This window comes from Mus musculus, chromosome 10, assembly GCF_000001635.26.
Source record: "Mus musculus strain C57BL/6J chromosome 10, GRCm38.p6 C57BL/6J".
In the NCBI taxonomy this organism is placed as follows: domain Eukaryota; kingdom Metazoa; phylum Chordata; class Mammalia; order Rodentia; family Muridae; genus Mus; species Mus musculus.
This window is the reverse complement of record NC_000076.6, coordinates 41764262-41787392: the sequence shown is the minus strand read 5'-3', so window position 1 is coordinate 41787392 and position 23131 is coordinate 41764262. Positions and strand designations below refer to the sequence as shown.

The 23131-nt window shown below is 42.5% G+C and overlaps 1 protein-coding gene and 1 long non-coding RNA gene across 5 annotated transcripts in view; one reads left to right on the top strand and one right to left on the bottom strand.

Annotated features, from left to right (window-relative positions):
• Cep57l1 (centrosomal protein 57-like 1) overlaps positions 1 to 23131 on the top strand; it is a 91029-nt gene that overhangs the window by 22476 nt on the left and 45422 nt on the right. For 2 of the 4 annotated variants that reach the window (NM_026643.5, NM_029132.2), the window contains exon 2: positions 5843 to 5909. The exons of the other annotated variants lie outside the window; for them this stretch is intronic. The gene's annotated coding sequence lies outside the window, so the exon portion shown is untranslated. The remainder of the gene's footprint in view (positions 1 to 5842; positions 5910 to 23131) is intronic. 4 annotated transcript variants of the gene reach the window in all.
• BC048559 (cDNA sequence BC048559) overlaps positions 6659 to 23131 on the bottom strand; it is a 34014-nt gene continuing 17541 nt past the window's right edge. The window contains exons 2-4 of the long non-coding RNA NR_152819.1: positions 12471 to 12653; positions 11481 to 11651; positions 6659 to 6943 (exon numbers count right to left, since the gene is read on the bottom strand). This is a non-coding gene — a long non-coding RNA (cDNA sequence BC048559). The remainder of the gene's footprint in view (positions 6944 to 11480; positions 11652 to 12470; positions 12654 to 23131) is intronic.

The window sequence follows — 23131 nt, the reverse complement described above, 5'->3', positions numbered from 1 at the left end:
GTCTTGCTTTTCTAGTGTGTTGGGGGTATCTAGGGCTTGCTGTGGTGGGAGAACTAGGTTGTGATCATGCCAAGTAGCCTTGGTTTCTGTTGCTTATGTTCTTGCCCTTGCCTCTCAACATCTGGTTATCCCTGGTGTTAGCTGGTCTTGCTGTCTTTGACTGTGGCTTGTCCCTCCTGCAATCCTGTGTGTCAGTACTCCTGGGAGGCTAGTTCTTTCTGGGAGGAATTTGGGTATGGAGAGCTATGACACAGGGTCAGCTCCTGAGCACAGACAGAAACCAGAAGGATCCTGTCTCTGGATGTTCCTTGGTTCCTGTGTCCTGATGGTTTTAGACGGGTCCCTCTTGGGCCAGGAATTTGAGCAGAAGTAGTGGTCTTACCTGTGCTCACAGGTGTGTCAGCACTCTTGGGAGACCATCTCTCTCCAGACAGTATTTGGGTATGGAGCCCTGTGGCACAAAATCAGCTGCTGGTGCAGACAGAACCGGAAGGATTTTGTACCAGGTTGTTCCTCAGTTCCTGTGTTCTGAGGGCTTCAGGTGGGTCCCTCAGAGCAGAAGTGGTAGTCTTACCTGTGCTCACAGGTGTGTCAGCACTCCTAGGAGATAAGCTTTCTCCTAGCAGTATTTGGATATGGAGCTGTCACTTTTTTTTGAGACAGGATTTTGTAATGTAGTCCAGGTTAACCTTTCAACTGACAATACTCTCTTCAACCCTCAGATTATAGGTATATGACATGTCCAGCTAAACACACATTCTTAAAATAACATTTTCTAGATAAATTTTCTAGTTTCTCTTAGATTTTCTATTAGACAGTCATATTTTCTGCAATTAAAAATTACATTGATTACTTTTACACTCATGTGCATATTTTCTATTTATTTCTTTTCCAGAAATTTGCAGTTCAATATTAAATACTACTGCCACTACTACCACTACTATACTAATATAGTGGCTCACCTGTAAGTTCTTATTTTTGGAAGACAGCTATTCTCACCACTACACCACCAATGCCACATCTAAGGTGTTTGTTTGTTTGTTTGTTTGTTTGCTTTGGTTTTTTGAGACAGGGTTTCTCTGTATAGCCCTGGCTGTCCTGGAACTCACTTTGTAGACCAGGCTGGCCTCGAACTCAGAAATCCTACTGCCTCTGCCTCCCAAGTGCTGGGATTAAAGGCGTGTGCCACCACGCCCGGCTTACATTTAAGTTTTGAGTGTCTGAATTTATCATTTTCCCTGTTTTAAATTAGAACTCAATTCAGTCATAAATTTAAGAAAACTGTTAGTGTGTGTATATTATGATCTATGCATTTGCCTATGGGTGTATGTGTCCCAAGCATGTCTGAAGTCAAGACAGCTTCTAGAAGGGGCTATCTTCTTTTGTGGGCTCCAGGATTGACTCAGGGTGCCTAGCTTGAGCAGCAGCATTTGCCCTTAAGAAGGTCAAGCTAGACTGACTCCATAACAGACTGTAAAATGTCACTTCAGGGGACTAGGTTTTTTGTTGTTGTTGTTGTTGTTGTTGTTGTTGTTGTTGTTGTTTTGGTTTGGTTTTGTTTTTCAAGACAGGGTTTCTCTGTAGCCCTGGCTGTCCTGAAACTCACTTTGTAGACCAGGCTTGCCTCGAACTCAGAAATCCGCCTGCCTCTGCCTCCTGAGGGGACTAGGTCTTAAGTTTCTGTTTCCCAGAACTGAACAAACCAGGAAAACCGCCGCCTTTGGGCAGCCTATCAAGAGCTGCTCTACCACCTGGCCTGAGGCAAGAATAGTTAGCAATGGTTCTGCCAAGTTCCCAGTTCTCTAGCTTATCAAAGAAACAACTGTACCCCTAGAGTTAAAGCCAACCATCGAGATAAAGGGTGTCTACTCCTCCCTGGAATTCCTCCAGTCAGCTTTAAAATTGGGCCTTCAAGCTTACCCCCAGGTCTACATTTTAATGAATGGTAGACCCCTGCATGCTGGATTTCTGCTTTTATGTTCTATTTACATTTTACATTCTCTGCTTTTACATACTATTTGAGTCTGGGATGTTGTTCTATGGTGATTCATGGACCTTTATATTTGGGGGCTCATCCGGGATTCACTGGCGATGGCCCCTCCCCCCTGTATAGTTGAGCAATTTTTGAGGAGCTTTGTTTCCCACCAATTGATAAGTTTGGAGTATTCTATCTATGTCTGCTTTTCTGTCTGTGATCAATCTGGAAGCCAAGATGGACAAAGTGGATGTATATTTTGTCACCTGGCCAGGGGCTGCATAGGATACTCCTGACGTCCTAGCAGGAGCTGTGTGAATATAAACCTTGGACTGAGCCCAGAGTTTCCCTCTCTGTTGTAACTGTCCCTAAGCCTAGGCCTAGAAGATTCTAGCCTCAATACAATCTAATTTTCCAAGTTGACTGATACAATCCAGCTTCTCTCAGCGTCTGACTGAATTGCTTTGCCTGCCTGATACTAACTTATGTAATATAGTCTAGTCTTCTGGCTTCATCTTATTCTCTGGTTCATTTTGTATTCATCTGTGTCTAGCTTGTTGTTATAACCTGTCTCTGTAAAACTGTCTTATACACACAGCCCACACCACACCCTTCAGTAGCCTCTCTTCCTCTGCTTTTCTCCTGTGAGTTGGGCATATCCTATCTCTGAATCATTCTTCCAAATCTTTCTCTGATTCACTTTGCCTCTCAATTAGATGTCACTTTCAAACTTGCCTGCTTCCTTCTACAAACTTACCTTCATAGTTAGGGATTAAGGGAACTTCTGCATACGGTTCTGATCATACTGTAATTCAGGGTGTGTCTGCATTTTAGCTGAATCATATTTTTGGATGTGGCCCCTTGCCATAGCAGCCATATTTGCGGATTAAAATTCTTGTAAGGGAATGAAAGCTATAGAAACCTTGGATTAAGCTTTAGACTTTCAGTTTCTAATATATTTTTATGCACTTATCTATCACCAGAAATAAAACATAACAAAACAAAAATTCATGACAAATTGAACTAGAAAAACAATTAGCCTTATCCTCTCTCATAACCCATGCCCATTAAGTGCATCTAGTCCTTCCTTATCCCTTACCGTTAGGCTTGTTGTAGTTTCTTCATGCTATCCTGTACCAACTGTACACACACATACTCACACAGGCTAGATTACGAATAGGAAAGAGAACATATGCTTTTTTTCCTTTCTGTGATTGTGACCCTACTTAATATACATTTTAATGTTCATTTTCCTGACATCTTATGGAATAGTTTTTGCTGTTTTGTTTTGATTTTTGAGACTGGGTCTTACTCTGGCTGTCTGAAACTCATGATATAAACCAGGCTGGCTGGTCTCAAAACTCAAAGAGATCCATCTATCACTGATTCCTAAGTGCTGGGGCTAAAGGCATTCACCACCATGTCCAGCTTCCTGCAAATTGTTTAACTTAATTTTTCTTTAAAGCTGAGTAATATTAATATACACACTAATATATGCAAACCAGTTTTTTTATTATCCATTTATATGTTGATAGACAACTTGGTCAATTCCAATTCTGTGCGATAGTGAATAAAACAACAATAAACAGAGGGGGTCCAAATATCTCCATGGTAGGGCAAGGAGTTCTGTGGGTATATGCCTGAGAATTAATAACTGGGCTATATGGTAGTTCTTTTTTTTAAATCTTTAAAAATCTCCAAGCTGATTTTCACAATCTCTGTATTAATTTGCACCCTCACTCTTAGTAAATAAGGGTTCTTTTCTCTCCCTATCCTTGTCAACATTTGTTGTTAAATTTGACTCTAGCCGTTCTAAGTAAAGTTTGCTTGTGTCTCAAACTAATTTTGATTTGCATTTCCATGATGGCTCAGGATATTGTGACCTGTCTAGAGGGTCTCGAGGGGACCTTCTCCTAAGAACCAAATTGGGGGGGGGGGGAGAAACGAGGATCGAATAACGACACGGAAACGTTCTGAATTGCATCAAGACCCCACTTATTGAGAAAGGCCCAAGGCTTAAATGCACAAGCAAAAGGGGAAGTACAGATACTTATCAGCGGGACGGGTGGGGCAATACAAGCAAAGGGAGAAGTACTTATTAGTGGGAGGGGGGCAATAGAAATTCTTTCTTTTGGCAGCTACATGGGGAAGCAGGAACTTGGTGGTATCAGGGTGTGGTCAGGACATCGGTGATGACTTAGGGCTGGAACATTCTGTGGTTGTTCTCAGAATCGGTGTGTCGGTGGCCCACTTTTGATCCCCTTTTCTTCTCGGGGGGAGAGGCCCAATTTAGAGATCAGGACAATAGTGTTATCTTAATAGCTCCCAACATCTCCCCCGTTTTAATATTTTTATAAAGGCATATTGGATAATAAATTTGTAGCCACGTTTTAACGATAGCCTAAGTGTCTGTTTGCTCACCGGGTGATTCTCTAAAACCACTACGGACACAAGGACAAGTCATCTATTAGGCTTGAATTAATGGTCCCAGTCTGTTGGGTATAACCTGGGCCAGCCAAGGGATTTAGGAATGAAGCAAGCTCCATGGGTAGAGGTAGAGGTCTGATCCCCAGTGTGTAATGTTAGGGGCCATGTACAGGATTGACTCTCAGGCCCACAGATTTTTACCCAGAGTGACCCTGACCTGCTCCTGTGCAGTTTTTCTTGGGTGAAGGACCCTAGGGCACTCAACCTTCATGCAATTAGACATGCCTCTAAGAAACTGTCTAACAGCTTCTAGACTAATCTCTGTGCAGTACTTAGTCTTACAACTCTCACGGGCGATTGCTTCAAGTTCCAATTTTTTTCAATGTGTCTAGCCTGGGATGACTGTTTAGCTTCCAATGTGGCAAGAATGTATATTACCATGTCAGAAGCACAGACTACGGCAGTCTATAAATGATTTGTGGCATGAGACTGATGGCCGAATTTAGGGGGAGGGGAATGATCTTATTTAGGCATTTTATGGAAATTGAGTCTCTCTCCCCGAGATGAGGGTGATGAAGCAGCATCTACATCTGACTTTTCTAGTAACCTGCTTGTTATCGCCAACGTCCATCCGATGGTAATGAACTGAAACAAATGCACTTGAAAGAGATGAATCAATTTGAGATTTAACAAATCGGGTCAATTTTTGAAATGCCCAAGGACCAAAGGAAATCAATAATAGGAGTCCCAATAAGGGCCCCAAAAGGGAGGACAACAAGGTCGAAAGCCAGGGGGAGGTTGAAAACAAATGTTAATACCATGACTCTTGTTGTTCTCTCTCTCTTTTTCTTTTTTTAAACTGGCAGTAACCTTGGCAATGCTATCTTTAACTAATTCAGTTTTATCAACATATACGCAGCATTCTTCCTTAAGTGCAGCGCATAAGCCTCCTTGTTGTAGAAAGAGCAAATCTAATTTCCTTCTATTTTGAAGGGCAACTTCTGAAAGGGAGACCAAGGAATCAGTAAGATCATCTAGGCCCTTTTTTATATTTTCTATATCTTGGCTAATAGCCTCGTTGAGCAGATGGTAATTGCACGCATTCTGTTGAGATGACACAAGGGCTGTGATTCTGGTCCTGGTCCTAGCAGCACCCAGGCCAAGAAGGACCGCAAGGCTCACCGCCGAGATAGGCTCTCTTTTGTGGAGGGATAGCAAGGAGGCACATTGGTCCCAAAACGTTAATAAGTCATCTGTCTTATGAATACTAAAATTTGGAAAAAGCTGGACCAAGACACAATAATCTCTATTATTTATAAAATCTTGTATAATAATGTACCGTGTAAGGCCTGTGGAACATGCCAAAAAGGTATCATTTGGGGCAAGAAGATAAGAATACCTATTTTTATTTACTCTAAACGTGTTATTGCAAATTTCTAGCAAGGACCATGGTGGAAGCACATCTGGGCCCAACACACAACTTCCTATCCCAGAGAGTTTTGTCAAGGTAAGCTGAACTGACTCGAAGGGAAGCTGCCTAGCATCTGAAAGCAGGGTAAAATTTCCAAATCAGGCTATGCCCTCATAAAAGGGCGGGGAAGCAGAAAAGCACATCCAACAATCTTTAAATTCTGACGCATTATCTCTTTGTGTCTTATCCAGCAAGGCTAAAGCAGAAGCATTTAATATAGACCACAGGGAGAGTGGGCTGAAATAGGGTCGTAGTATGCCCTGGGGCAGGAACAGGAGGCGGGTACCTGGGATTGTTTGGGGAATTAGGGTGATGTAATTGGGGGTTAGGTCCTATAGATGCTTTATATTTGTTGGGGATTTCCTTTTGTAGTTTAATCTTGAAGGTCAATCCCCAATCTGTGCCCTCTTTATATGTGTGCAACCCCCAAGAGAATCCTCTCTTGGTCCAGTCAGCAGTCCTTGCGGCTGTTGTAAAGCCAATTTGTAATGGGTTGCACCACCCTTGTCTAGAAGAATTGGGGGAACAATAGCTATTAAGGGGTTGTTTTCCAGGGGAGGTAACTTTGGAATTGGGGTAAAGTCATTTAACTGTAATATAATCCCAAGAGGAGGATGGAGTCCAATAGGTATCTCCAGTGGTTTCACAGCCCCAAGAGGCGCAATAAAAAATCATTTTCATAGCCACATTTATAATTTAGAGATCTATCTCGATGAGTTCCTGGACACACATATATACCTCCAGTGTGTAAGGCCAGGGCAGTACGACGTATATCACTGCTGTAACCTGAATCAGTCTTTTTATCACCTGTGTTAACTGCTGTTAATTGAGGCATATAATAATCAGGGGTGCCCCAGGCGGCATCTGCACCCAATGTGAGGACACAGATGTCTACTTCTAACTTGGGCCAATGGGGCTCGTCACCAATCTTGGAGCTGGAGTTAACTATGTCTCCAGCCTGATTTTGAATAATCTAGTTATAGTTAAAAACCTGATAGGTCTGGGCTTGCCTGGCTGTCGCCGTCATGACCAGCATCATCAATATTGTGAGAGATCTGTCCATGGCAATCCTACGAGAGAAAACATGAAACATCTTAGGCGCCACCCTGGGTTGTATTAAATGGCTTAATTAGTCTTTTAGGGAGCCATCTGGCTCCCCCTTCTTTGGAATTATAGATGTAGGCTGAGCCTTTTGCCCAGATGATGATGGGGTCTGGCCCATTCCAAATCCCTGTAAGGGGATCTTTCCACAGTGCTTGAGCATACTCTAAACTGGTCTTAGGATGCCAAAGTCGGTCAGCTGCTGAGCGACCACTTATGTCTAGAGTTAAAAAGTTAAGCACAAAAAGTGCATGAGACAGTAGCTGTTTTGAATTTCCCTTAAGGGTGTAGATAGTCTCTTGGGCCCCGAGCTTTGTCAGGGTATTCTTTAAAGTCTGATGGGCCCTTTCAACAATTCCCTGCCCCTGAGGGTTATAGGGAATTCCAGTAATGTGTTTGATCTGTAATTGTGCACAAAACTGTTTAAACTTAAGACTGCTATATCCAGGACCGTTGTCTGTTTTGATAATTTTGGGCTGTCCCATGACAGAAAAGGCATACAATGAATGATTTATAACATCTTTGGTAGCTTCTCTAGTGTGGGCGGAAGCACACAAAAACCCACTGAAGGTATCGATGGACACATGTACAAACTTAAGCTTCCCAAAAGATGGGATGTGAGTTACATCCATTTGCCAGAGTTCTCCAGGGACAAGGCCCCATGGGTTAACTCCTAAATGTGGTCTGGCAACAGGGTAAGACAATTTTTACACTGTTTAACGATTTGTCTGGCTTGTTCCCTGGTTATGTTGAATCGTAGTCTGAGTGTCTGTGCATTGAGATGATGTAAAGTATGGGCTGTCTGAGCCTGTGACAGTGGGTCAGGCTTAATAGTAAGGCATGTAAGCAGAGTGGCCTGATCAGCAAGATCATTTTCCCGGGACAGGGGTCCAGGAAGTCCCGTGTGGGCTCGAATATGCCCCACAAAAAACGGGTAGGCTCGACTTCTTATGAGCATTTGTATTTTAAAAAAACATCTGAAAAGTGGCAGTGGTGGGTTGAATACTAGGGACCACCTTTAAAGCTCTCAAAGCCCTTACCACATAATGGCTATCTGAATACAAGTTAAAGGGAGATGAGACCGATTCAAACACTTGTAAAGCTCCTCGGAGCTCCACCAGCTGGGCCGAGGTGTAGGTGGTCTCAATGATTTGGCGTTGTCCTTCGACAATGATAGCAGCCCTTCCATTACTGGACCCATCAATGAACACAGTTAAGGCTTTGGATATAGGCTGCAGCTGGGTAACCTTGGGGAAGACAAAAGGGGTAGTTTGCAAAAACTGAGCCAACCTATTGGCTGGTAAATGTGTATCAAAGGTTCCCTGAAAGGAGGATAATAATATAGTCCACTCATCAAATTGTGACTGTAACCAAGAAAGCTGATCAGAAGAATAAGTAAAATAACAGTATCAGGAGCTTTCCCAAAATGACGGGTAGCCATCTTGATTCCTAGGATAATTACCTGACATATAAGAGAAGGATAAACAGGGAGAACCTTTGAAGGTGTGACTGGCAAATGGATCCAGAAAAGGGGATTATCATCTTGCCATAATAGGCCAGTGGGTGCAAAGGGTGTGGAAAAGACTATTAAGGACAGGGATTGAAGGGGGTTGTAATAGCCCATGGTTTGTTGATTAATAGCTGACTCTACCTTATGGAGAGCCTCTAGGGCAGCAGGAGATAACTTTCTCGGGGAGTTTGGGTCCGAATCTCCCCAGAGTGTATCAAAAAGGGGCTTTAGATCTCCAGTAGTTAATTTTAAATAGAGATGTAACCAATTTATATCTCCTAGCAACTTTTGGAAATCATTTAAGGTCCTCAGCTGTGAGGTGCGGATGGTTAATTTCTGGGAATGTACTCTAATGGGTTCTAACTGAAAGCCTAGAAACATAAAAGGGTACTGAACTTGAATTTTATCAGGAGCTAAGACAAATCCCCACCTTTGGAGGGCCCTAACTACGGCCTGGGCAACCACGTGGGTGGAGGATAATTCTTTTGTGGCAACGAGCAGGTCATCCATATAGTGTACTATATATGCATCAGGGAATTCTTGTCTCAAAGGGTTAATAATCTGTGCCACATATTTCTGACATAAGGTAGGGCTATTAGCCATTCCCTGGGGTAAAACCCGCCATTGAAAGCGGGGATTTGGTCCCACGTGATTTACAATGGGAATGGAAAAGGCAAAACGGACACAATCTTGGGGATGAAGTGGGATAGAAAAGAAACAATCTTTAATATCTATGACAATTTTAGAATAACCTCTAGGAAGTGCGATAGGAGATGGTAAGCCTGGTTGAAGTGCCCCCATCAGCATCATGGTCTTATTTACAGCTCGAAGGTCCTGTAACAGCCTCTAGGCTCCACTTTTCTTTTTTATGACAAATATCAGTGTGTTCCACGGGGAGGTAGAAGGCTCAAGATGTGACAGTCTCAATTGTTCCTGCACCAACTGTAAGGCTGCCTGAACTTTCTCTTGAGGCATAGACCACGGATCGATCTAGACAGGATCATTGGACTTCCAAGATATTTTATCTGCCTGGAATGCAGGAGGAGCAGTGGTCTCTAAGAAAAAAGGTCTGCCCTTAAATCCTTTTTATCATTTTTGGGTGTGGGCATAATGGGAGAAATCCTTCCTTGTTCATCTTTCCCTAGACCCTTCCCTGGGAGGTACCCTGTTTTTAGCATCAAATTGGTGACAGTCTCGTTGGGGCTAAACATTATCATCCCCATTTGGGAGAGTATGTCTCTTCCCCATAGATTTACAGGAAGGCCTTTGACCACAAAGGGTCGAACAGTTCCAGTATTGTTTTCTTTGTCTAACCATGTTAGCAGTTTGGAGCTTTGTAAAGTGTCCTGTGTTTGACCTATGCCTTTTAAATGAGTGGCAGTGAGCTGTAAGGGCCAGGCTGTAGGCCAATGTGTTAAGGAAATTACTGTCGCATCTGCCCTGTTATCTAGGAGCCCTTGAAACTGTTTGCCCTCTAGAAACAAAGTCAGCATGGGCCATGAATCATTTATTTTCTGTGCCCAGTATACTTCTGAGGATCCCGGGGAGGATGGTCCTCACTCCTCTTTCATATAAGGGAAATGGCCGAATAGTGAGAGTGGTAGGGCTTGGGCTATGTGCTCTCCAGCCCTAAGGGTAAGTGGTCCCTGTGTGGCGGTGACTAAGATTTTTATCTCCCCATGGTAGTCGGTGTCAACCACTGTAGGAGTCACCATTAGGCCTTGTAAAAGTCTGGACACTTGGCTGATGATGAGAAAAAACATCTTTTGGGGAGGGGGCCCAAATTCACCTGTTTCGATGACCACTGTTCCCTCCTCAGGAGTTATAATCCTGGTGGTGGAGGAACACAGGTCCAACACTGTGTTTCCTGTCGTGGCCTTGCACAATCTCCCGTGGGGGCTAGGGGGTTGTCTGCAGTTGTTATTAGGGGAGACGGGCCCCGCAGGGGGGCCCTCTGGCCGTTTCCCTGGAACGCAGGTAGTGGGTGGCCGTTGATATCAATCTTAGATCGGCAATCTCATGCCCAATGGCGGCCTCTCTTGCACTTATGGCAAAGACTGGGGAGAAACTTTTGTTGGGCAGCAGACATGGTTGAGACTAGTGTGCCTGTCTGTGTGTAGGGCATTCTCTAGCAAAATGTCCAGGTTGGTTGCATCTATAGCAAGTTTTTTCTCCTTTATTTAGTTGTAGAGCAGCCCCGATGGCCAGGTTAATAGACTTAGAAACTTGTTGAGAAAACACATCCACCTCATTACAAAGCTTGATCATACCATTTATATCTAGACTCTTGGTTTTACTTCTCAGGGCAAACCTACGTGCCGAATTGGCGTTTTCAAGAGCAAGTTGTCGGACTAACAGACCCTCACTTTCCTCAGGTCCCAAAATTCTCTCAGCTGCTTCCTGCAATCTGGCAACGAACTGCGCATAGGACTCTTGGGGCCCTTGTATAATCTTGGTTAGGGGCATAGTTAGCGCCCCTGCAGCAGGGACAGCGCACCAAGCTCCCAGGGCCGCCTGAGCTGGGGGCAACTTAGCCCTGGGGAAGTGGCATCTTTTATAGCATCATTTACGAGTACCCAGAGGCCTAGGGTAAAATTATCTGCCTGAGTGATTTTTAAGGCCTCACCAACTTTCTCCCAGGTTCCACAATCTACTGTTTCTTCTTCCTTGAACCATGGGCAACAGCTATCTATCTTACCTAAAAAAATTTTTACTAATTGTACTTCAAGCCTTACTCCTCTGGCCTGAAACAACTCCTGAAAACTATGGGCAACCGCCTGATCCATTACTTTAAACCCTTTCTTCTTCCACCTAAGGAGCTTCCTAAAAAGCTGCGGCCGACCCGCCTGTTTCCGTTTCTAGTTCCGATTAACACGCTGCTGACCCAAGCAGAACCAGCGTTGGGTTAGCACTGATTCAAGCTTAATTCGTATCCTACCGCATCCTCAGCAACACTTTACAAAACTGAAATTTTAAGCTAGCGCTAGCATGTGTACCTGTCCGTTGCTCCGATGCCCGATACGAAGATCCTTTCCTGTGGAGCTCCACAGCAGCAGCATTTCTCTTAGCCTCCCTCTGCCATTCTTCAGGTCCCTGTTCAAGCGCCAAAATGTTGCAGCCGCCAGCAGCTCGCAATGTGAACGGTTTGACTGAGAAGGTCACTTGAGCTGTAAGAGAGGAATCTAGACTAGGCGAAAGAAGAAACGGAGCTAAGACAAATTCATTTTGATCAAGGCTCAAATTTTACTGTTGCGACACTAGTTATGAAGGAAGGGGGAGGGGGACCCAATTCCTGCCAAATAATCGGGGTCCAGTAGAAAAGTGAGCACGTGGTGTCACCAACAGCAAAGCGGCACGGTCTAGCAGTGGGCATGGCAGAACGAATGAGCAGGAAGCTCCACCCCTGAGCAAGCAGGTTTCAGTCTGGGGGAGGGGAGACTACAAGTGAGGACAGACTGAACAACTTTATTCCATTCATTGGGTATCAAGTAGCCTTCTCCTGCTAAACCTTCTAATATAGATACTGTGAACGGGGCATCGATAATCGATGACGGCTGAAACTGACAATTCGCCGGCAGCTTAGTTTCACTTTTGCGAGATGGTGATCGGGAGTTTTCTAAAAAATCTTTAGTAAGGGCTAGGAGGCAAGCACCTTTTCCGCCCTCTTCTGCCTGTTTAAGGAGATCTCTAATGATTCCCCAATTGCTAAAAAAGGACTCAGGGACATCTTCTCCTTGTTTTATTAAACTATTGATTTCTTTGCCTACTTTATTCCAGGTTAAAGGGTGTATTTCAGGACCATTCAGTACCAGCCATGGACATCTCTGGTCCACAAAACAAAAATATTTTATTAAATTCCTCTTTTTTTTTTTTAACTCTTATCCCTCTCTCCTTAAGAGAACCCTTCATCTCTTGAATAAAGACTGCCTCTTTGGACAGAACCTTCCCCATGGTTAATGGGACAACAACTGAATGCCTAGGCTTACCTCTCCGACGTCCATCTGCGACACTCGAGCGAAGTGGCGGGGGACTGTCCCACTATCTCACTGTCTGTGTGGTACCTCTTTAATCCGTTGTCCAGAGGGCGGTAGTACCCCGTGCCCCACGTTGGGCGCCACTTGACCTGTCCAGCAGGTTCAATTATTCGAGGGTCTCGAGGGGACCTTCTCCTAAGAACCAAATAGGGGGGGTAGAGAGAGATGAGGGTCTTGTGCGAATAATGACACGGAAACGTTCTGAATTGCATCAAGACCCCACTGTATTGAGAAAGGCCCAAGGCTTAAATGCACAAGCAAAAGGGGAAGTACAGATACTTATCAGCGGGAGGGGTGGGGCAATACAAGCAAAGGGAGAAGTACTTATCAGTGGGAGGGGGGCAATAGAAATTCTTTCTTTTGGCAGCTACATGGGGAAGCAGGAACTTGGTGGTATCAGGGTGTGGTCAGGACATCTGCGATGACTTAGGGCTGGAACATTCTGTGGTTGTTCTCAGAATCGGTGTGTCGGTGGCCCGCTTTTGACCTCCTTTTCTTCTCGGAGTTGGGGGGGGAGGCCCAATTTAGAAATCAGGACAATAGTGTTGTCTTAATAGCTCCCAACAATATTGAACTCTTTACAATAGTTTATTGTCCATTTCTTCTTCCCCCTCCTCCTCTTCCTCCTCCTTGGAAAACTGCATACTTAGTTAATTTACTCATTTGTTGATTGGTAGTTTTATTTCTTTGCAAATTCTGGATATTAGCCCCATGTCTGAAGTGTAGCTGATATAGACTTCTCCCATTCTGTGGGCCATCTATTAACTCTTCTGATTATTTCCTTTGTTGTAAAGAACCTTTCCTTTCATGGAGGCCCACCTTTGCTACTTTGGGATTAGTTCCTGTGCTGTTTGTGTTCTATTTAAAAGTTCTTACCTACCTCAGTATCTTGAACAGTATCCCCTGCATTTTCTTCAGTTTCAGTATTTCAGGTTTTAAATTACAGTCTTTGATCCATTTTGAACAAAGTGAAAGGTGACAGTTTAATTCTTCTTCAGGTAGAAAGTCAACTTTTCCAGCTCCGTTTGTTGGATAGGCTATCTTTTCCCCCTCCCCAGATGTATGTTTTTGCCCTTTTTGTCAAAGCTTAAGTGGGCATAGCCTTGATGTTTTGTTTCTCTGTTTTATCCCATGATTATCCTGTCTATGTTATGGCAGTGCCATGCTGTCTTTGTCACTACAGCTCTAGGAGGTTTGAGGTCAGGAGTTGTGAGTCCTCCAGCAGTGTTCGTACTCCTTAGGATTGTTTTGAGTAGTTTCTGGGTTTTTTGGTTGTTGTTTTGTGTGTGTGTGTGTGTGTGTGTGTGTGTGTGTGTGGTTTTATATGAGTTCTTGTATTATTTATGAAATATGACATGAAAAATGTAATAGGTATTACACTAATTCTGTACATTAAGTTTGATAGTACAGATATCTTCTTAATAGTAGTTTTGCTCATCTAGGAACATGGAATATTTTCCCATTGTCTAATATTCTGTGACTTCTTTTTTTTTTGGAATCTTGAAATTTTCATTTCAAGAGGTCTTTTCCCTTCTGTGGTTAGATATACTCCTAACAACTTGCTTTGTAGGGAGGAAATTCTTCTGCTTGGATTTTTCTCCTAATTTCTTTTTTGGAAAGTAGACTATTAGTGTAAATGGAGTCTGCTGTTTTTCTTTTTTTCTTTTTTTTTTAATGATATTTGTATAATTTTCTTTGCATTTTGTGCTGCTTAGTGTTTGTCAGCTTGACACAAACTAGAGTAGCCTGGGAAGAAAGAGCCTCAATTGAGGAACCGCCCCCATCAGACTAGCTTGTTGGTGGTGTGTTTGTGTCATTTTCTTGGTTAATGATGGATGTGGGAGTACCCAGCCTGCTGTGGGTAGTACTACCCCTAGGTTCTGGGGTCTATAAGAAATCAATAAGCAGCATTCTTTCATGGACTGTGATTTAGTCCCTGCCTCTAGGGTTCTGCCTTGAGTTCTTGCCCTGTTTTCCCTCAATGATGAACTGTGATATGGACATGTAAGATGATTTATTCTCCAAATTGGTTTTGTTCAGCGACAGAAAACTGAGACATTGGTGTAGATCTTGCTCTTTTCCCCACTTGTCCCAGCTACTAATTACGTCTTTCATGCATATAATAATAAAATTCATATCTTCATCTCCTGAGAACACATACTAAAAATATAATGGTTAATGAGATGTCTTTCTGCCCATAACAGTGATTTGATAAGCAAGACAGCCATTTATATATAACTCCATGATGCCTTACATAGTTGTAGATATTCCCCATTTTGTCTATTTGCCCCTTTACCCTAACAGCATTAGAAAAACTCTTCTGTTTTAGATGTATTACATTTTCTTCTATTTTGTATGTGTATGTTTATGAGGGAGTACATGTATGCCTAGGAGCAGTGTGAAGGTTCAAAGACAGCGTGTAGGAGTCCATTCTCTCCTTCCACTGTGCGGGTTTCAGGGATGGAATCAGGTCCTCCAGCTAGGTGGAAGGTTTTGTTACTTACTGTGCCATCTCACTGGCCATGAAAAATGTTCTCTTTAAAATTGTATATGTATGCCTCTTTGCCTGCACCTGTGTGTGTGCACCACGTGGGTGCCAAGTCCTCTGCAAGAGCAGCAAGTTCTCCTAACTGCTAAGGTATCTCTGTAGCCCCCAGAAAAATGTTCTTTGATTTATGTTTTTGCAAAGGTTTTATTCATTAAATGTAAGAAGTCAGATATTGTAAATCACAGAATTATTTTATAGTCCACAAAATAAGGGGAAAATGCTGCCAAATATAATTTAAAGGTAAATCTGAATTTCAGAGAAAGTACATATGAGAAACAGTGTAGTGGTCAGTATTTGAAACCTTTAGACTGGGATATATTTTGTCTTACATATTTTTACTATATTAATTGAACTAAAAATAACAAATGCACCAAGCATGGTGACAAGTATCTTTAATTCCCATACTTAGGAGGCAGAGATAGATGGATCTCTGTGAGTTCAAGTCTAGCCTGATCTACATAGTAAGTTCCAGGCCAGTCAGACTACGTATTGAGACCCCATCTCAAAACAAACAAACAAACAAACAAACAAGCTTATTGAACAACTACTAAGAAGTCCAATGCATAGTTGATTAATGAGAAAGCTGTATTTCTTGCTTCTAAAGAACTGTAGAGGAGTGTAAGTGTGCTAAAATAATGTTGTGTTTAAGGCACTACATAAAGTGAGATAAACTATAACATATCCAGCAAAATACTTGGAAATTAATGACAGTTGGCTCTGTAAAAGTTATAATTAGGAACTTCAGTAACCATCTGTTGTTAATTTCATTCATTGTTACAGGAAATAGAGGGAGGGGGTTATTACATGGGGAGAGGGAAAGAAATTATTCATGAGTATATATGTGTGTGGTTTTCTTTAGAGGAGAGAATAGAATTTCTTCCAGCGTGTCACTTTAAAAGTGTTTTATGTTTTTCTCAGTTGTGATCTCTGCAGTAGACCTATTTGTACAAAAAATAATTCTAGTGGTTTTAATGTTTTCTTTTGAAAATTTACAGATTTGAATTGTGCCTTACCATAAATGTTCCTCTGTTCCTGTACTTATAGAACGGGAAAATGTTAAGCTTAAGCTGGCATTTGTGTACTGTGATCAGCTGCAATAGTTGATCCACCTACCACCACTTAGGGAATGAAAACTTACTGAATTTTGCATTAAATAAATATAATATTTTAAGAAGATATATTAATATAAAATATAACATTTTGAGGAAAAACATTGGTGATTTTTTTTTTAGATTTATTCATTTTAGATGTATGTATCTGTACCACATGTATTCTGGTGAGCAAGTTACGGATGGTTGTCAGCCAGTCTTCTGCAAGAGCAACAAGTACTATTAATAAACTATGAAGTCATCTCTTTAGCCCCCTTGGTAATTTTTTTTAATCTAAAATCATAGAGAATATTGGGTTCTCTCTGACTTATAGAAAATAGTTGTCTTAGTCACTGTTTTATTGTGTCTGTGAAGAGAAACCATGGCCAAGGCATGGTTTATTATGAAAGACAGCGTGTAGCTGGGATCATGCTTACAGTTTCAGAAGTTTAGTCCATTTTTATCATCCTAGGGAGCATTGTTGCATGCATGGTGCTGAGAGCCCACCTCCAATGACACTCTTCTTCCAACAAGGTCACAGCTCCTAATCCTTCTCATTCTTTAAGTAGTTCCACTCCCTGGTGCCTTACGTAAGTGCTGGTGTGTGTATGAGGCTGTGGGGGTCATTCTTATTCAAACTACCACATCCCTGAACTGTTAGAAAGAATACTACAGGTGTTGCCTGAAGACCTTTAACCAAGTCAGCTAGTCATTCTATCTGTTTCCTTATGTGTAAAAAAATTATTTTGATAATAGTAACTATATTTTTAAGATTGTAAGCCAAATGTGATTTGTAGACACTTTGTATATAATACTTTTCAAGTACTAGTTAACTTCTTTTTTTACATTTTGTGTTTAAGTATATAAAATAGAAATGTTTTAATGTTTCATATACTATTTATTAGTTCTCTGAGAGTTTCATAAGATGTTTTGATTGCATTCATCGCTTCTCTAATTCTTTCCACATCCACCTCTCCTTTCCTACCCACTGAACTTTATGCTTGCTTGCTTGCTTGCTTGCTTGCTTCCTTCCTTCCTTCCTTCCTTCCTTCCTTCCTTCCTTCCTTCCTTCCTTTTTCTTTGAGGCAGGGTATTTATACGTAACCCTGGCTGTCCTGGAACTCAGTATGTTGACCAGGGTGCGTTTGAACTCAGATATTCACTTGCCTTTGCCTCCCAAGTACTGAGATTAAAGGTGTGCACCACAGGGCATGGCTCTCTTTTTTATTTTTAAAGGCCATCCAGACCAGTTTTTGCTGCTCTTATATTTTTGGATATGTGGTCTTCCACTGGAGCATGGTCAGTTTACTAGGGGCTCACATTCTTAGAGAAAACTGCCTCTCTGACTCCATGGTTAGGGATGGGCTTTTATGACCCGTTCCTGTCTCCATGCTGACTTTGGTATGTCTTGGGCTTGTCCAGGCCTTGTACATGCTGTTGCAACCACTAGGAATTCATATGTGTGGCTGCCCTGCTGTGTCCAAAAGACACTACTTCCTTGTGGTCACCCACTGACCCTGGTTCTTACACTTGCCATCCCTTCTTCCACAGTAATCCTTGAGCCTTGGGAGGAGGGGGTGCCATATATATGTTCCATTTAGGGCTGGAAATTCGTCAGCCTCTTGTTCTCAGCAGCTTGGTCAACTGTGGGTCTCTATTAAGCACCATCTATTGCAAATAGAAGCTTCTCTGATGGGGATTGAGAGATGCAGTATGTGTATGACAATAAGTCATTAGGAATTGCTTTAATACTATATTTAGCAAAACAATAGTAGTAGTTTTTCCCCTAAGGCCTATGACCTGTGTAGCCCTAGGTTCTTGGATCACGGGTTTCATCGAGTGGAGTTTAGACCTAATTAGAAAGTGGTTGGTTACTCTACTGATGTTGATGCTACTATTGCACTATTGGGCGTGTCTTACCAGGCCGGTCATTATTGTACCTCACAATACAAGGTTCACAGTTGAGTATGAAAGCTGGCTGGTAGCAGCAATTTTGAGTCATAGAACATGAAAGAGTTAGGCTGGTATTGACCTAGAAACCTCACGCCTCTTTTATCAATATATCTTTTTCTTTATTTTATGTCTATGGCTGTTTATCTTTATTTTACGTTTATGGCTGTGTACCATATGCATACAGTGCTTAGAGAAGTCTAAAGAGGGTATTGAATCCTCTGGAACTGGATGAAATGGTTGTGAGCCACCATATGGGTGCTGAGAATTGAACCCTGATCCTCTGGAAGAGCAGCCGGTGCTCTTAACCATTTAGCTCTCTTTCTAGCCCTTCATTACTATTTTTAAATGTTTCTTTTATAAATTCTAGTTTTTTCTTCAATTGTAGCTTTCAAAAATATTTAAGAGGTATAGCTTAGGGGAAATTTTCTAAAATAGAGTATTTTTGGTGAGAGAACTAGTTGTAGGATATGGTAACAGTTAAAGCCTGGAGTCCTAAAAGGCTCCAGAAAGGCTTTATTTGAAACAGTTGTAGGCAGTAACAGTTTTAACCGTATTATAAAAGCATAAAAAATGCCATATCCCTAACATTACAATTGGTTAACTGTATCTTAATAAGAAAACTTACATCAATATTTATGTTTATTGAAAAATTGTACTTTAATCAAATAATATACTTAAACATCTATTATGTTACATTAAGTAAAAAGAGCAGCAGGGCGCAGTGGCGCACGTCTGTAATCCCAGCACTTAGGAGGCAGAGGCAGGCGGATTTCTGAATTTGAGGCCAGCCTAGTCTACAGAATGAGTTCCAGGACAGCCAAGGCTGCACAGAGAAACCCCTGTTTCAAAAAAAAAAGTAAAAAGAGCAACTTATAATAACATGTATTTCAATCTCAACTTTGGCTTAAATGATAAGACTGAGCTAATATGAAAATGTTAATTTGTTTGTTTATTTGTTTTTATTTGAGACGTAGTGGTTGGCTGTCCTGGAACTTACTATGTAGACCAGGATAATATCAAATTGGCAAACTTTACATATATGTGTGTGTGTGTGTGTGTGTGTGTGTGTGTGTGTGTGTGTGTGTGTGTATTCACAGTTTATCCTCTGTCAAATCTCTTTCTGGACACAGTCATTCTAGTGTCTGAACTAGCACAGTGCAGTATTACAGGCGAACGTGTAATTTCATTGAGAATTGTAGCAGTGTTCATATACAAAAAAAATTGTTTATATTTGAACTTACCATGACAGATTCCTCTCTCTAAGCTTTGCTGTTTTGCAGCCTTTCTTTGTGTTGTATTAGCTGTTGTTTGTAACCGGATAACAAGTTTCCGTGTGTGGTGGCAGGCCTGGGTGGTGTTTTACTATGCTTCGTATTGAGATGGATGGGCCCAGGCTGGTCTTGAACTCACTGTCTCTGCTCAATGGGCCTCATCTTGCTTCAGCATTTCAAGTACTAAGACAGAAGGAAGCCTGTGCCATTATGCCCAGGAGGAACCTTCACTGCAGGATAAAAGTTGATCATAATAAAAGAGGCCCTGGTTTAGTTTAGCCATGGCTAGTCTGAGCTATACTGGAACATTTGGTATCTCTGGGATAAAAGCAGCTAAAATCCCCAATCAACAGCCTTGGGGATCCATCTTGCCTCATAGGAAGCACCAGGTTGTCTGGGCCCAAGTTACTCAAATACTTACTGTATCTATTCCCACCACCAACCTTGGGCTTCCCGCTTCCAGCTCCTCGAAGTTTATCATGTGATAGACATAACTGGAACTAAGGTAGAATAGAAACTGAAAGTGACGCTGATTTCTAACATTTACACTGACATCGGTTTCCCCTGGCTGTCCTGGAACTCAAAGATTCACCTGCCTTTGCCTTTACCTCTGCCCCTGCGTCTGCCTCTGCCTCTGCATCTGCCTCTGCCCCTGTGTCTGCCTCTGCCCCTGCATCTGCCCGTGTTCTGAGATTAAAGGTATGCCTCACAATCCTCTGCAAAAGTCATTTTTATGAGATGAATTGTTCTGATGTGGCTACAAATAGTCTCTGTGTGGAATGAGAGCTTCCTGGGAGAAGAACTAACCTGTAATGCTTAGCCACCTCTAAACAGGGTTTCATGGGGTGGCTTGTTTCCCTTCTTTTCTATCTTAGCTGGGCTGGAACTCACTCTGCAGACCAAGCTAACCTTGAACCTATAGAGTCTCTGTCTCTGTAGGCCTGTCTCTGCCTCCCAAGTTCTGAGGTGTGTGCACTATACCTTACCCAACTCATAGGGTGGGTGATAGGTGTTGTTGTTGTTGTTGTTGTTTGAGACTGTGTCTCAGCTCTTACAAGCTAAGTTGTTTGTGAGTTTGTTTGTTCTTTTAGAGATGGATCTCTGTGTATCTCATGCTGGCCTGGAACTTATCTATGTAGTAATGCTGGTCTCAAACCTTTGATTCTCCATCTTGAGTCTCTCCAGCACTGAGGAACTGATGTGTGTCACCACACCCAGCTTTGGGGTCTTTTCTTAGGCTTTGTGATTTGGCTGCTAGGTAGACATCAGTGGGCCCTCAGCCCTCAGGATTTGGCCTGGCCAGCGAAATAAAGGAGGTGCATTGAAAAATAATGCAGAACTGGAATCATGTTTTTGTAAACACATTTTAAGGAAAATGTATCTTGATGAAGTTAAGCTTCCATCTCAGCTAAACAAGAAAATCGGGTTTTGTTCTCACCCCTGTTCGAGGCAACAACGTATTCCACTGCTCATACTAAGACTTTAACAGCTGTGTCAACACGGCTGCTTGAAAAGAAGTGCAGGCTTACTGCTGACTCTACAGATCTCCCTGTCAGGATCTCTCAGCAGACTTCAGCCCTCTAGAACACTTGCTTACCTCAGATAGATGAGTCAAATGCTGGGGTAGTTAAAGCTCTGAGGGCTGGCTGTAAGAATTGGAAGGAGAGCCTTAAAACTCTCAGTACCAAGGGGAATAATATTCTGATAAGCCAGCTGCTATCCAGACACCATTGTCTAGCTACAATCTTTCCAATGGGAGTGAGGTGGGCAACTTACACTTACCTTATATTGATGTGACCTCAAGGCTGCCACTGAGCTACCTCCCCAGCTGTTTAAGTGACCTTTCGTAGGATTATCTTGCAATAACTCAATGCCTTTTATTTGTTTGGGGTTTTTTGTGTGTGTGTGTGTTTTTGTTTTTTGTTTTTTCAAGACAGGGTTTCTCTGTGTAGCCCTGGCTGTCCTGGAGCTCACTCTGTAGACCAGGCTGGCGTCGAACTCAGAAATCCGCCTGCCTCTTCCTCCCAAGGGCTACTCAATGCCTTTTAATCCATTCTGTTTAGTGAGCTTTTCATTACGACCCAATTAACGGATTAATGAAGATTGGTGACTGGGCTTCCTCTGCATCCCCATACTTTCTCCCCCTTTGCCCTTGTTCATTCTGTTCTTGGCGGGCACTTTTATAACTCAGGATGGCCTTGAAGTAGCCAAGAGCAATGGCCTTGAGCGCTGATCCTCCCTCCTTCCTCCTACCTCAGCACTGGCTGGGATTATAGGCATGTGCTCACAAGGCCAGTGTTCTAGGAAGAGAGAGGAGTACTGGGGGTGGGGAAATGAAGGAACCAGTGGTCACTGAGGGCCTGTGTGGCCCTGAAAAGCCACTTTATCTTTGTTCTGAAGCCCTGGGGAGTCACTACAGAGTTTTGAACTTTGAAACGATACTCCTGGGTTTTAATCTTATTGTACTCTAGAGGTACAATAAGGATTCTAAGACAGGATCAGCAGGAGAATCCTTCCAGAGGCCACGGGTGATACAGGTCTAGGATAGTATAGCTTGTCTGTGATGGGATAAGTGGTTTGAGAAATGTGGTAAGTGTTGAAATCCTTAAGAGTCTATGAGGGTTGAAGGTAGGGTATTGATGCTGGTCAGCAAGGTTAATATAGGAACAGAAGGGGACAGAGCCAGAGACTTCCTTCACTCAGAGATTGGCAGCACTGGCTCGAGTTCAATTCCCAGCATCCACATGGCAGCTCACAACCATCTTAACTCCAGTCCTAGGGGACCCAAAGCTCTCTTCTTGCTTCCATGGGTACCAGGTATATATGTGGCACACAAACATACATGGAGGCAAAACACTAATAGACATTAAAACAATTGTTAACAAGAAATAATATAGGAAGAAAAGCAGTTTCTAGAAGGAATATTACATGCTACATTCTGAATGGAAGTTCAGGTACCTTTGGGACATTTAGGTAGATGTGAATTTATTGTTAAAAGCTGGAAAAATTGAAGTGGTTCTTGATTTATTTTTTTAAACTTTTTAAAAAGTGATATCTGAGGGGTGAAGAGATGGCTCAGTTATTAAGAGCACTGGATGCTTTTCCAAAGGACCTGGGTTCAATTCCCAGCACCCACATGGCTGCTCACACCTGCCTGTAACTGCTGTTCTAGGGAGCCTGGCACCCTTCACACAGACATACATGCAAGTGAAACTCCGATGCATATAAAAATAGAAATAGAATTTAAAAAGTGGTATCTGTGCAGAAACAACAAGTAAACCAAATAAATTAGGACATTTCCAAAAGTGATACTGTTGCTTAAGAATGCATGGGCCTAGGGGCTGGAGGTTTAGCTCAGTGGAGAGCACTTGCCTAACAAGCACCTGACCCTGGGTTCAGTCCTCGTGCTGAAAGGAGAAGGCAAAGGCATTAGGTAAAAGGCTTGGGTTTGTGTGGTGGTGCTGAGAATGACCATAGGGAAGTTAAACATGGGAACTGAGCATTCTGCTTCATTAAAAGTTGTCTCCTGTGCCACCTTAAAATGACCTTTTGGAGACACAGTATAGGTTTGATACAATGTTAAAAGTAGTGAGCATAGCTGCTCATGGTGGCAAACACCTATAGTGCCAGTACTCAAGAGACAGAGGCAGGGGAATACCAAGCCAGCCAGTCTGGTCTACAGAGGAAGTTCCAAGAAGCCAGGCTACAGAGTAAGACTGGTCTTGAAACAAAAAGGGAGTAGGGGTGTGACCA